Source organism: Balaenoptera ricei, chromosome 3 (assembly GCF_028023285.1).
Source record: "Balaenoptera ricei isolate mBalRic1 chromosome 3, mBalRic1.hap2, whole genome shotgun sequence".
Taxonomy (NCBI): Eukaryota; Metazoa; Chordata; class Mammalia; order Artiodactyla; family Balaenopteridae; genus Balaenoptera; species Balaenoptera ricei.
In genome coordinates, this window is record NC_082641.1 from 139,391,552 (window position 1) to 139,404,118 (window position 12,567).

General features: G+C 42.2%; 1 non-coding gene across 1 annotated transcript; it reads right to left on the reverse strand.

Annotated features, from left to right (window-relative positions):
- Positions 1-1,190: 1,190 nt before the first annotated feature.
- Positions 1,191-1,263, reverse strand: TRNAW-CCA (transfer RNA tryptophan (anticodon CCA)). Its single transcript has one exon. It is a non-coding gene; the product is annotated as a tRNA-Trp (tRNA).
- Positions 1,264-12,567: the final 11,304 nt, after the last annotated feature.

Sequence of the window (12,567 nt, forward strand, 5' to 3'; positions counted from 1 at the left end):
GCCAAGTCTAAAATTCTATTAGCTCATGATTAAGGAAATGACAAGCCTGGTAGATATTACTCCCATCAGTGTTTTTGTCGAATCATCAACCGAACTAATGAGGCCGTTTATACAATCCAACTGCCGAGTTCACTTTGGGGAAGAAGGGGAGGAATCGGGGCAGTTGGACATTCCAGGACATCGCTGGGGGCCAAACATAAAGTTGACAGTAGTGTGCTGGCCACAGTGAGAGGAAGTTGAGGGGATCCTCGCATAAATGGGGTGCGCTTTGGAATGAGCGGGCACTTTCAGTGAGTAGAACACTGTTACCTGACTGAAGCCAAGATGAAATCTACTTTTTTTAAATGTTTGTTTTTGGTTTTTTTTAAGTTTGGCTCAATCTCTTGTTTTTCTCTGTTCCTTATGTAATCTTGTGGGATGCGGCGTCAGAACGTCATAAATCATTCATGGTGCTCCGGAAAAAAAAAAAAAAAATCACTTGTGCAAAGCATGCAACTTAAAATGAAATGGGAGAAGTTTTTGCATGAAACCCAAAGAAAAACGTAATTTCTATGGTTCGTTTAACTCACAATGATCACTAATTCTCGCAGTCGCTATGTGGCTTGGTCATTTGTTTCGGGCTTCCTGTGCTTCATTTTAAATGGAGACTGAGTTAAAGATATAGCCTGTCACAACTGTACTGCATTTTTCCAGGAGTCTTAGAACAGATGCTGTAGTAGCGGCATTTGTGGGGACAATTGAAGCTGGCAGATTTTACTTCCTGTTTGAAGAAACCAAGAAAGCCCCCTCTTAGTCCAAAAAATCTTTTTCAGTATGCCCATTATGGCTTTCGAAAATTACTAGGAGTTAAATTCCCTTTGTAAAATATACTCTTCCCCAAAACCCACATACAAAGACACAAGTAGCCCCCAGCAGAGGTAACCCATAAAGCTGACTCTCAAATATTAATGCCTTAAGTCAACTGGCTTAGTTTTATAATTTCAAATGTGGCAGCTAGCTGTGATGAGATGTCTAATAAATAAGCAAATTATGGGGTTTTTTTAACCTCTTTCATATTCATTAACTCATTCAAGCTTCACAGAAGTAGCAAGGACAGGTATGTGCTCATTCATTAATTCATTTCTTATTTTTTTTTAATTCATTTATTTATTTGGCTGTACCGGGTCTTAGTTGCGGCATGCGGGATCTAGTTCCCTGACCAGGGATCGAACCTGGGCCCCTTGCATTGGGAGCATGGAGTCTTAACCACTGGACCACCAGGGAAGTCCCCCCATTAATTCATTTCTACAACAAACATTACTGACTGTCAAGCATTATTCTAGGGTGCTAAGAATAGAGACAAGATAACACTGCTTGCCTTTGAGCCACTCACAGTATATTGTGTGACAGACAGGTAAAAATCATTATAGGGAGACAAGTTAAAATGAATACAACTCCCAAAAGTGAAATGCTTTGCCCTAAGTCAAGCAGCTGGAAAGTTCTGGAGAGAGATTTCCTCCTAGGTCTCCCAAGTCTAAGTTCAGAACACTCTCAAAGAAGTCCTATAGCTTTTTGTAAATTGACACATTTTGATGGGAAAAAGTGAGGGAAAGAAAGCTCCCAGACTGAGGTCCTGCCTCTTAGAAGAATAATCTGGGTTAATTACCTTAGGAACCAATGCGTGACCAGCAGAACTGAGAAAGAATTCTCAGCAGAACAACTGAGGGAAGCATTCCCAGAGGTCAAGTTTACAGTTTCTCCCAGTTAGTCCAGAGAAGATGTCCAGTCTGGCACAGTGCCTGGCTTTGGGTTAGTCCTCAAAAACCGTCTATTTACTGTTTGTCCAGTTGAATTCAAATTAGTCATGTGACCACTTGTGGCTATGTTACCAAATGACAGACACTTGCCCCAAAAAACTTTTGAGATCTCAGTGATATTGCCTTAAACACCCAGTTCCACAGCATGGGAAAGCCTTAAACCATCCTCAAGATCTTGGCTTTTTCCTAATGCTGAGAATCTTATAACTGAATTCACTGTCGCCATTCTACTCCCATGTCCCAAGGCACAGTCTTTTCCCCATTTTCCAAGAGAAATCTACACAAACCATTTGCTAAGCTTCTAAGAACTGACTGAACATCAGACAGTTATGGAGGGTAGTTACGTCATGCACGACCCAGCACAGCTGATTCACCATCTTGCTGATTCTACCACCCCCCCTTTCTCCCTCTCTCATATTTCCCACTCCCTTTCCAGAGCAACAAATATGTCCTTCCTCTTTGCTCAGGCACAGTATACTATATATCCAGAGTCCCAGTTTCTACTGTAGGAGGATTTATCAAGGGTTAGCAAGGTGAATCTCTCCTTAGAAAGAATTCTCAGACCAACTGCTAAGATAATAAGAATTTCCTGCCTTTCATTCCACCCAAGACTAAAATCAAAACTGTAGACCACTGCCCTTTTTTTCAGTATTTCCTGTGGCCACATGATGAAAGGTGGCAGAGAGTTCCTATTGTAATATAGTTTCTCAATGCAAACCTAAGGTTTGCTTTCACCTCAATCCAATGCCCTGCCTATCCACCTGGCTTTGATTCTCTTGCACCACATGCTTTCCCTACCCTGAGTGTGGTATGATGTTTTCTGGGTCTGTGCAATAAGCAACAGAAAGAAAAATCATTAAACACCTACTGTGTACAAAACACTATGCTGGGGACCGGGGAGAATAAAGAATCATGGCTCTGTCCTCCAAGAACTCATAAGCTAATCTCTGGCGTAAACTTACTACGTAATCTTAGGAAAATGACAGTGTCCAAACTTCAGTTTCCTCATCTGTAAAATGATGGTGTTATAAACATTTACCTCATAGGGTCATTGCAAAGAGTAAATGAAATAAAGAAAGAAAAGGCAAAACATGTAAAGTGCTCGGCTTGGCATACGGCTAACAATAATAATAAAAGGAGGGCAAAAATATAAATCAATACTGATTCCTGAATGAAACAGGAAAACATACATAATATAAGGCAGACTTGAATAAGTTTTACAGGAGTGATACAAAGTGCTAAGGTGGTATGTGGGAGGGAAAGTTTCATTCTAGTTCAAAGGATTGAGAAAGACTAGTCAGAGTAGATGGAAGTAGATGAAGGAGGCATGAAAAATGAGTAGGATTTGGACAAATGGTCTTGGGAAGTTCCCACAAGGAGTTGGTAATCAGTGTTAAAAAGCTGTATGTTTCTGGCAGTGTTTCAGTCTTGAAGGATGATGATCTTGGCTCCAACTGGGAGTAAGAAGCAATGCTACTATATTCAGAAATGATTTGGTTGGTAGAACTCTTCAAAGTTTTATGGCTAAAATTCTATCTGACTCCTATGCCATCTGTGGGTGGCATAGAAGTATAAGACTGGACATTACATTACCTGAAAGGTCATTTAGACCAATATTCATTAAATGTCTCAACTGTTGCTGTAGGTACAATATCCCTGCCCAAAAGTCATCTGATTATCAGTTTGTACACCTCCAATGACAGGAGGCTAATTGCCAATACAATTTTGAGCGCAGTTGACATATTGAAAAGAACCAGAGCTGGGGAAATCCACCAGATTTATGGGAGATCATAAGGCTGGAGGACACAGCTTCCAGAAAGTACAATTTTAGAAGGAATCTTAATTTTATTACTAGTTTTACCTTAAGCAAGCCACTCATTCTCTCTGGACCTCAGAGTACCTCTCACACTGCTTATAACGCTAATATCCTTAAACCTCTGATCAAAAAGGTAATGGAGATCAAATGTCATATTGTATAGAAAATCAACTGAAATCAAGCATGCAGAAGTGTTATGTAACTTTTCAACTATAAAATAAAGGGATTTTTATTACCATTATGAAGTCACTCTATTTCAATTCAACAAGCAGCTCATTAATCCCCAGGAATACAAAGATGAATAATCCCACCCTGCACTTAGCATGCCTGGGAAGCCTTGTATCCAGACATGGACACCACAGTTTAATAGAGATACCAACACACTATGGTTTGGCCAGAAGCTGGAGCTATTGCTGGGTCAGAAGCTGTCACCTAATTAGAAATTCCTATTAGAGCTATGTGGGAGGGACTAAAATTCTTTTAAACTACTGAGGGCAGAACAAGTATCCACAGGTAGAAGTTCCATGGAGGTGAATTTCAGCTTCGTGTAAGGAAGAGCATCCCAATAGTGAGAGTTGCCCAATTAGAAAAGTTAGCGAGTCCCCATTACCAGATGTGCTTCTGAAGGATCTGGAGAACTAATTCTCAGTGTAGCTGTAGGAGACATTTCCACAGGGTCTAAGAGGTTAGCCCAGAAGATGTATACATGTCCTCCCAGTTCTGAGTCCCAAAGTTGCACCATACACAGTCATATTTATCATGGTTCATTCATTTATCCAGCAGATATTTAGTGACTGGTCCTGACTTTAGGACCATCGTGGCTGGATTTAAATCTCAACTCTGCCACTTCCTAGCTATGAGACTTTGGGCAAGTTAGCTTCTCTGTATCTCAGTTTCCTCATCTATAAGATGGGAATACTAATAGTTCCTGCTCATAGAGTTGCTGTAAAGATGAAAAGAGATAATTTGTGTAAAGCACTTTTGAACAGTGTCTGACACATAATACACAGTCAATTAATAGCAAACATTGGTAGCAGTAGTAGTATATGTCAGGCATTGAGCTAGACATTAAATCACCACGGTTAAGAAAACAGACATGAATCCTACCTTTCTTGAGTGTAAAGTCATCCAGTAGGGTATAAAAGATATTAGACAAAAAGTCAAAAAATACATAGTTTCAAACTATGACAATTGCTATGAAGGGGAAAAAGAGGATGCTATGATAGCATTTGACAGAAGAGACGGGAACTCGTTTAGACTGGGAGGTGCAGGGAAGAGTTCTTTGAGAAGCTATTGTAATAGAGACATATCCCAGCACCAGTAGTTTAAAGGGGTGCCCTAATGCCTGGCCTTATTTTAAGTCAGCAAAGAAAGCAAACCAGCTATATGCTAGGGTATAAAGTTACTTATCCGTCTGAGTCCCAATTTGTATATCAAGCCTCACATTAGTCAGTGTAAGCAAGCTCTCTTTGCTTTGCCTATTAGTTCCCATATGATTTTTCTCTGGGTCTATAAACTGATCAGTCTATCCATCCATCCATCCATACATGCATACATACGTACATACATACACACATGTTGGGTGAAAAATATGAATTCTTAAATGCCGAGGTCACACATAGTGTGGGGTCCACGGGAGAGCAGAGAAGCAGTCATTGCCACATCTCCTGCATCCTCCAGGGTGGCACTCACCACTTACTGTGTGGAAAGGGGCAGAGCTGCCCCAGTAGCTTAACTATTAGTTCACTCTTACTTTCTGCCTCTCTCTATCGATCTATCAATTAGCCTATCTCTTATTTTTTGCCAAATACTTAGATTTGCATGCGTTATATAGAAATGATGTGTGTCCAATGTAACATAATCAAAGACCTGAGGTCAGCAAAGAGTTGTGCTTTCAGGAAACAGCTTACTTACACAATATAGCTGAAAGTTGGGGTCTGTATTAGTTTCCTAGGGCTGCCATAGCAAACTACCACAAACTGAGTGGCTTGGAACAACAGGAATTTATTCTCTCACAGTTCTGGAAGGCAGAAGTCTGAAATCAAGTTGTCAACAGGACCATACTTCCTCTGGAGACTCTAGGGGAGATTTCCTTCTTTGCCTCTTCCAGCCTCTGGTAGCTCTGGCATTCCTTGGCTTGTGGCAGCATAGCTCCCATCTCTGCCTCTGTCTTCATGTGGCCATCTTCCCTGTGTCTCTGTGTCTCAGTCTTCTCTCTCCCTTTTCTTAAAAAGGCATTGGAGGGACTTCCCTGGTGGCGCAGTGGTTAAGAATCTGCCTGCCAATGTAGGGGACACGTTTTCGAGCCCTCGTCCAGGAAGATCCCACATGCCACGGAGCAACTAAGCCTGTGCGCCACAACTACTGAGCCTTCACTCTAGAGCCCACGAGCCACGACTACTGAAGCCCGCATGCCTAGAGCCCATGCTTCGCAACAAGAGAAGCCATGGCAATGAGAAGCCCGCTCACCACAGTGAATGGTAACCCCCACTTGCCGCAACTAGAGAAAGCCCATACGCAGCAACAAAGACCCAACGCAGCCAAAAAAAATAAAATAAATAAATAAATTTATTTATTAAAAAAAAAAGACATTGGATTTAGGGTTCACTCTAAATCTAGGATAATCTCACCTTGAGATCCTTAATTAGCATCTTCAAAGACTTCATTTCCAGATGAGATTACATGAATAGGTACCTGGGGCTAGAACTTGGACATATCTTTGGGGGCCACCACTCAACCCACTACAAGGTTCAAGAAAGAGAGTAATAAAAGTGGATTGATTCCATATATATGTGTTAGAATACGGTATTTGTTTTTCTCTTTCTGACTTACTTCACTCTGTGTGACAGACTCTAGGTCCATCCACCTCACTGCAAATAGTTCAATTTCATTTCTTCTTATGGCTGAGTAATATTCCATTGTATATATGTGCCACATCTTCTTTATCCATTCATCTGTCGATGGACACTTAGGTTGCTTCCATGTCCTGGCTATTGTAAATAGAGCTGCAATGAACATTGTGGTACATGACTCTTTTTGAATTACGGTTTTCTCAGGGTATATGCCCAGTAGTGGGATTGCTGGGTCGTATGGTAGTTCTATTTTTAGTTTTTTAAGGAACCTCCATACTGTACTCCATAGTGGCTGTATAAATTTACATTCCCACCAACAGTGCAAGAGGGTTCCCTTTTCTCCACAAAAAATGATTATGAAGAAACTAGGGGCAGGACAGGAATAATGACACAAATGTAGAGAATGGACTTGAGGACACAGGGAGGGGGAAGGGTAAGCTGGGACGAAGTGAGAGAGTGGCATGGACATATATACACTACCAAATGTTAAATAGATGGCTAGTGGGAAGCAGCCGCATAGCACAGGGAGGTCAGCTTGGTGCGTTGTGACCACCTAGAGGGGTGGGATAGGGAGGGTGGGAGGGAGACGCAAGATGGAGGAGATGTGGGGATATATGTATATGTATAGCTGATTCACTTTGTCCTAAAGCAGAAACTAACGCACCATTGTAAAGCAATTATACTCCAATAAAGATGTTAAAAAAAAAAGTGGATTGACGCTCCATTTTGACAGGCTTTGTATGCCGATTTCAAATGTCTTTGAGGGTTTAGTTCTTTGTAGAGTTGTGATGCTAGCAACACTGACTTCAACAACTGTTTAAACACCTGTACTGTAGGGTCCCCTCCTCTGCCTCACTGCCAGTATCTGACACCCTGCAACCCTCCTCTCCTTACTTTAATTACTCATTGGGATCCCTGCAGTTCAAGAAGCCTCAACATACTTCAGTGTCTGCATTTCCATGTCCTAATCAAAATTCCCCTGCCATATCCCATCCTCTACATGATTGATGGTTAATTAACTAAAATAATCTTTATTAAGGCACTGCCTCATCAACATTATTAAAACCTATGCGCATCACCCCGAAAGTGTGATAGTGTTGAACAAGCTCCCTCTGGGGAGACGCAGCTGCTGCAGGAGACACCACCTGAAGCTGATGGGAGTGGGAGAAATGCCCTGGCTAGCCCCTTCTTCTTGCCCCCAGATCTCCCACCATTGTCCAAACCCAGCTAGAAGCCAGCTGACAGAGGAGCCTGGGAACAACAGATTGCAGAAATCAGCTCCCTGTGACACATAATAGAGGAGGGAGGGAAAGGCATGGATCTGAGGACACATAGGCCCAGGACCAGCACATATGATTATCTCCATTTTACAGAGCAGGTCATGGAGCTCAGCAAAGGTTATTAACTGCCCAGAGTCACACAGCTAGTAAGTATTACTAAAAGTGTATGAGTCCAGGTCTGTCTGAATTCAAAACCTGAGTTCTTGCCGTGTTCTACTTTCCCTGCCATCATGGACATTTCAATTGCTTTTTCCAACTGCCTTGGTCAAGAGGTAGCTTGGGGTTCTGAGAGGCTGTTTCAGGGCTATCACATCTGCAAGAGGAGCTTCTCTGGGTTTGAGATTTGTATTTCGTGAAGGACACAGATGTACCACTCAGATCTCCCTTCAAGCAAGGACTTGCCATGCCTGCTACTGTGAATGCTATCAGCTCAAGCAGAGCTGTCTCAGCTTCAGAGAGCCACCTTGCCCAAGTCTCTGCCCTTCCCTGGCAGCCCATGTCCAATAACTGATAAAGGCTGGGTCTTTTGGACCCACTGCGGCCGAACAACACAAATGTACATCACAGTTCCACTTCTCCCACTGCCCAGTCCTGAGTCTTCTCCTTTCCACAGGTGTTGGTTCCTAACAACAAACCCTGTCTCAATACCTGCTTCTAGAGAACCCAAACTGTGATGGGCTCTGTTGTGATTAATGTTCTCACCTTTGCCCATAACCCCTCAATCTACACATACTAGTCGATGGTGCAGCAGTATCCATTATAGTGGAAGCAATAGGGGTGGTGTCACCTACTTTCCTCTTAGACTTTCTGCAGGCTTCTAAAGCTGCACTCACTGAAATTGTTCTGATTAATTTAGACTGACAAGCAACTGGAGATGCTCTCAGATGGTGAGGAATTTGGTCATTTTCTTGATGTTCATCCTTTGCTGGTCCACCCAGAATGAATCACCAGGAAAGCATTTGATCAGAACTGTGTAAACACAGCCCCCAGCTCTTTAACCTCACCTCTTGTTTCTTATGCAGAGGGTAGGAAATGTCTTCTGAACCCCTTACTGTCTTGAAGGCAGGGACTGAAACCCATCCTAACGTTCCTTAACACTTCTGCGTGTTAAGGTCTACCTGGAAGTATTCAAGGTTGGGCTCTGCCTTTCTGCAGAATATTCCTTCTGAAGCACCCAGAACACTTGGAGAAGTGCTTAAATTCACTGATTTCTGACTGCCACCCCTCTCAGCCATGATGAAGGGGATTCTAGAAGACATCAAGCCTGCCTCTTTGCCCTTGAAGAAGGACTCCTCTCTCCAGCACACCCATGTTTTTCCTTTAAAATGAAAGAAATTCTTTTTTTTAACACCTTTATTGGAGTATAATCGCTTTACAATGGTGTGTTAGTTTCTGCTTTATAACAAAGTGAATCAGCTATACATATACATATATCCCCATATCTCCTCCCTCTTGCGTCTCCCTCCCACCCTCCCTATCCCACCCCTCTAGGCGGTCACAAAGCACCGAGATGATCTCCCTGTCTTATGCGACTGCTTCCCACTAGCTATATATTTTACATTTGGTAGTGTATATATGTCCATGCCACTCTCTCACTTCGTCCGAGTTTACCCATCTCCCTCCCCGTGTCCTCAAGTCCATTCTCTACGTCTGCATCTTTATTCCTGTCCTGCCCCTAGGTTCTTCAGAACCATTTTTTGTTTTTTTTTTTTTTTTAGATTCCATATATATGTGTTAGCATACGGTATTTGTTTTTCTCTTTCTGACTTACTTCACTCTGTATGACAGACTCTGGGTCCATCCACCTCACTACAAATAACTCAATTTCGTTTCTTCTTATGGCTGAGTAATATTCCATTGTATATATGTGCCACATCTTCTTTATCCATTCATCTGTCGATGGATACTTAGGTTTCTTCCATGTACTGGCTATTGTAAATAGAGCTGCAGTGAACATTGTGGTACATGACTCTTTTTGAATTACGGTTTTCTCAGGGTATATGCCCAGTAGTGGGATTGCTGGGTCGTATGGTAGTTCTATTTTTAGTTTTTTAAGGAACCTCCATACTGTTCACCATAGTGGCTGTATCAATTTACATTCCCACCAACAATGAAAGTGGGTTCCCTTTTCTCCATACCCTCTCCTGCATTTATTGTTGGTAGATTTTTTTGATGATGGCCATTCTGACTGGTGTGAAGTGATACCTCATTGTAGTTTTGATTTGCATTTCTCTAATGATTAGTGATGTGGAGCATCCTTTCATGTGTTTGTTGGCAATCTGTATATCTTCTTTGGAGAAATGTCTATTTAGGTCTTCTGCCCATTTTTGGATTGGGCTGTTTGTTTTTTTGATATTGAGCTGCATGAGCTGCTTGTAAATTTTGGAGATTAATCCTTTGTCAGTTGCTTTGTTTGCAAATATTTTCTCCCATTCTGAGGGTTGTCTCTTCGTCTTGTTTATTATGGTTTCCTTTGCTGTGCAAAAGCTTTTAAGTTTCATTAGATCCCATTTGTTTATTTTTGTTTTTATTTCCATTTCTCTAGGAGGTGGGTCAAAAAGGATCTTTCTGTGATTTATGTCATAGAGTGTTCTGCCTATGTTTTCCTCTAAGAGTTTTATAGTGTCTGGCCTTACATTTAGGTCTTTAATCCATAAAATGAAAGAAATTCTCTTTTTTCTTGACTATCCAATCAGAGGGCAGTGAGCTACAGAAGCTCTGTAGGACTGTAGCGGGCCTCCCCCACATACTGTTTTCTTCCCTGCCAACTAATTCCTGCCCTTAACCTTCTTAGGTGTCAGTACAGCACCTATTATTCATGGCTTCATTGACATTTCTTCTCAATCCCTGAAGCTGGTGGTGACTCATCGTCTCCTGTCATCGAAGGGCATCACTGGGCTGTGTACAGTGCACTCCATGAAGTCCGTGTTAGCTCTTCTCTGATGCCTTTCAACAGAGGTGCCCTGGAAACTTTTTAATTTGATGACCTAGAGGAAAACATGAAGATTTCCAGTTTTATAACCTGTAGATTTAAATTAAGCCACCTTCCTGGGGCATGCAGGGACCCAAGGACTCTGGACTTGCCCTGGGGGAGCAGAGTCCCCAGGCTAGTTTAGCAAGAGTCTAAAATGTCCAGAGCCTTCTCTAGGGGGATGTGTTTGAACTTACCCCCCGCCCCCCAAAATGTTCTTAGCATGGAAGAGGAATGATACTTCAATGCAAGCCTCTTTCTACAGACAATGTCTTTGGATTTTCCATGGGATATTTTTTTTCTTTTGCTGAAAAGCACTGGCACTTATTGGGCTAAATGGGACTGAGGAGGCTTGCTCCCAGATAAAATTTGTGTCCACAGCACTAATGAAGTCATATAGGATGGCGACTTCCTAGGAGGTTGCATCCAACTTCCTAGCCTCATGGCTGTTTGGTATGATAGATTCTCCTCACTCCCATTCTTAGAGCCTGAACCATAGTGATGCATGGATAAGAGAAGGGGAACTCTGTTAATGGGACTTAGTGGAGAAAGTGACAGTGACCCTTTTAGTAAAATCACGTGCAGTATAAAAAGAGAAAGTTTATCCTGCAGGGTAAAGGTTTGTGGTCTTGCAGATGTCCTGCCTTGATGGCAGGCAACAGTTATGGCCTTTGCCCTCCCTTCCCCCATCCCTCTATCTCCCATCTCTATATCACCCAAGCCCACAAACATAGCCCTACCCAACAGCAAAATTTGAAAGAAGTAACTGACAGCCCACACTTGGGATCAAGCCAAGGAAGAGACAGAACTCGGGGGCTGAAGCCAGCTCACAAATGTGTGACCTCTAGATTATACATAGTTCTCAGATGTGTCCATTTAGTCCATGCAGTATCTTTCTTTAAAATTTAAATGCACATATAAAATTGTGAGATTCTACATAAAACTATGGTTTTCCAATTTCTCTTGAAAAGTAAAACCATCTGACCACATCATGCTAACATTGCCATGCTAGCATTGGCCACTACCAGCTAGAGCTGGTTAACCAACACCAGCCCCTTTACAAGAAGCCCTCACTCTCCAATTTGCTTCTCTTACACAGGGCCTGTTTCACCTTTCTATATCCATGCCCTGGCCCTTACAGGCATCCAAGTCTGAGTCTCTTGGGTTAAGGCAGGGAAGAGAGAGGAAAGAGAAAAGGTCAAATGAGAAGAGGTACTATTTATACAATATGTATCCATGATGTATTAGTTAAAGTGCTTTGGGATATATGTAACAAAATATCTGAGTAAAACTTGCTTAAACAGTAAGGACTTCTAATGCTTTAACAGAAATTGGCAAATTGGCAGTTAGATCAGGCTTAGATCAGTGAATCAACAATTTCCTGGCTCTGGGTCAGCTTCTCTGAAGTGTTCTTTGCTTTTGCCTCATGGTGACAAGATGGCTACCACAGCTCCAAGCACCACATCTGCACCCAATGACATAGAAAAGAAAGAAAAGAGAGACCAGAGTTTCTCCTCTCTTGTCTCTCTCTTATCAAAGAGAAAAATCTTTCCAGAAGATTCCAGAAGACTTTGCCACAGGCCCCATTGCCTGGAGCTGGACCACATGACCACCCCTAAGCCAATTGTTAGCAAATGAGAATGGGATCATCATGTTTGAGTGAGACCAAACATGATTCATCCCTGCATCTAACAGAGGGGTCCACTGTGCACATTGCTGCCCACCCAGTTCTACTAAAAAGGAAGAAGGGGAGAATGTAGTTGTTTGTAAAACCTACCACCTGTGAAAGGTGTGGCCACACAGGACATCCCAAGATTCTACTAAAATGGCTCCATGTCACCTGGGATGCTGG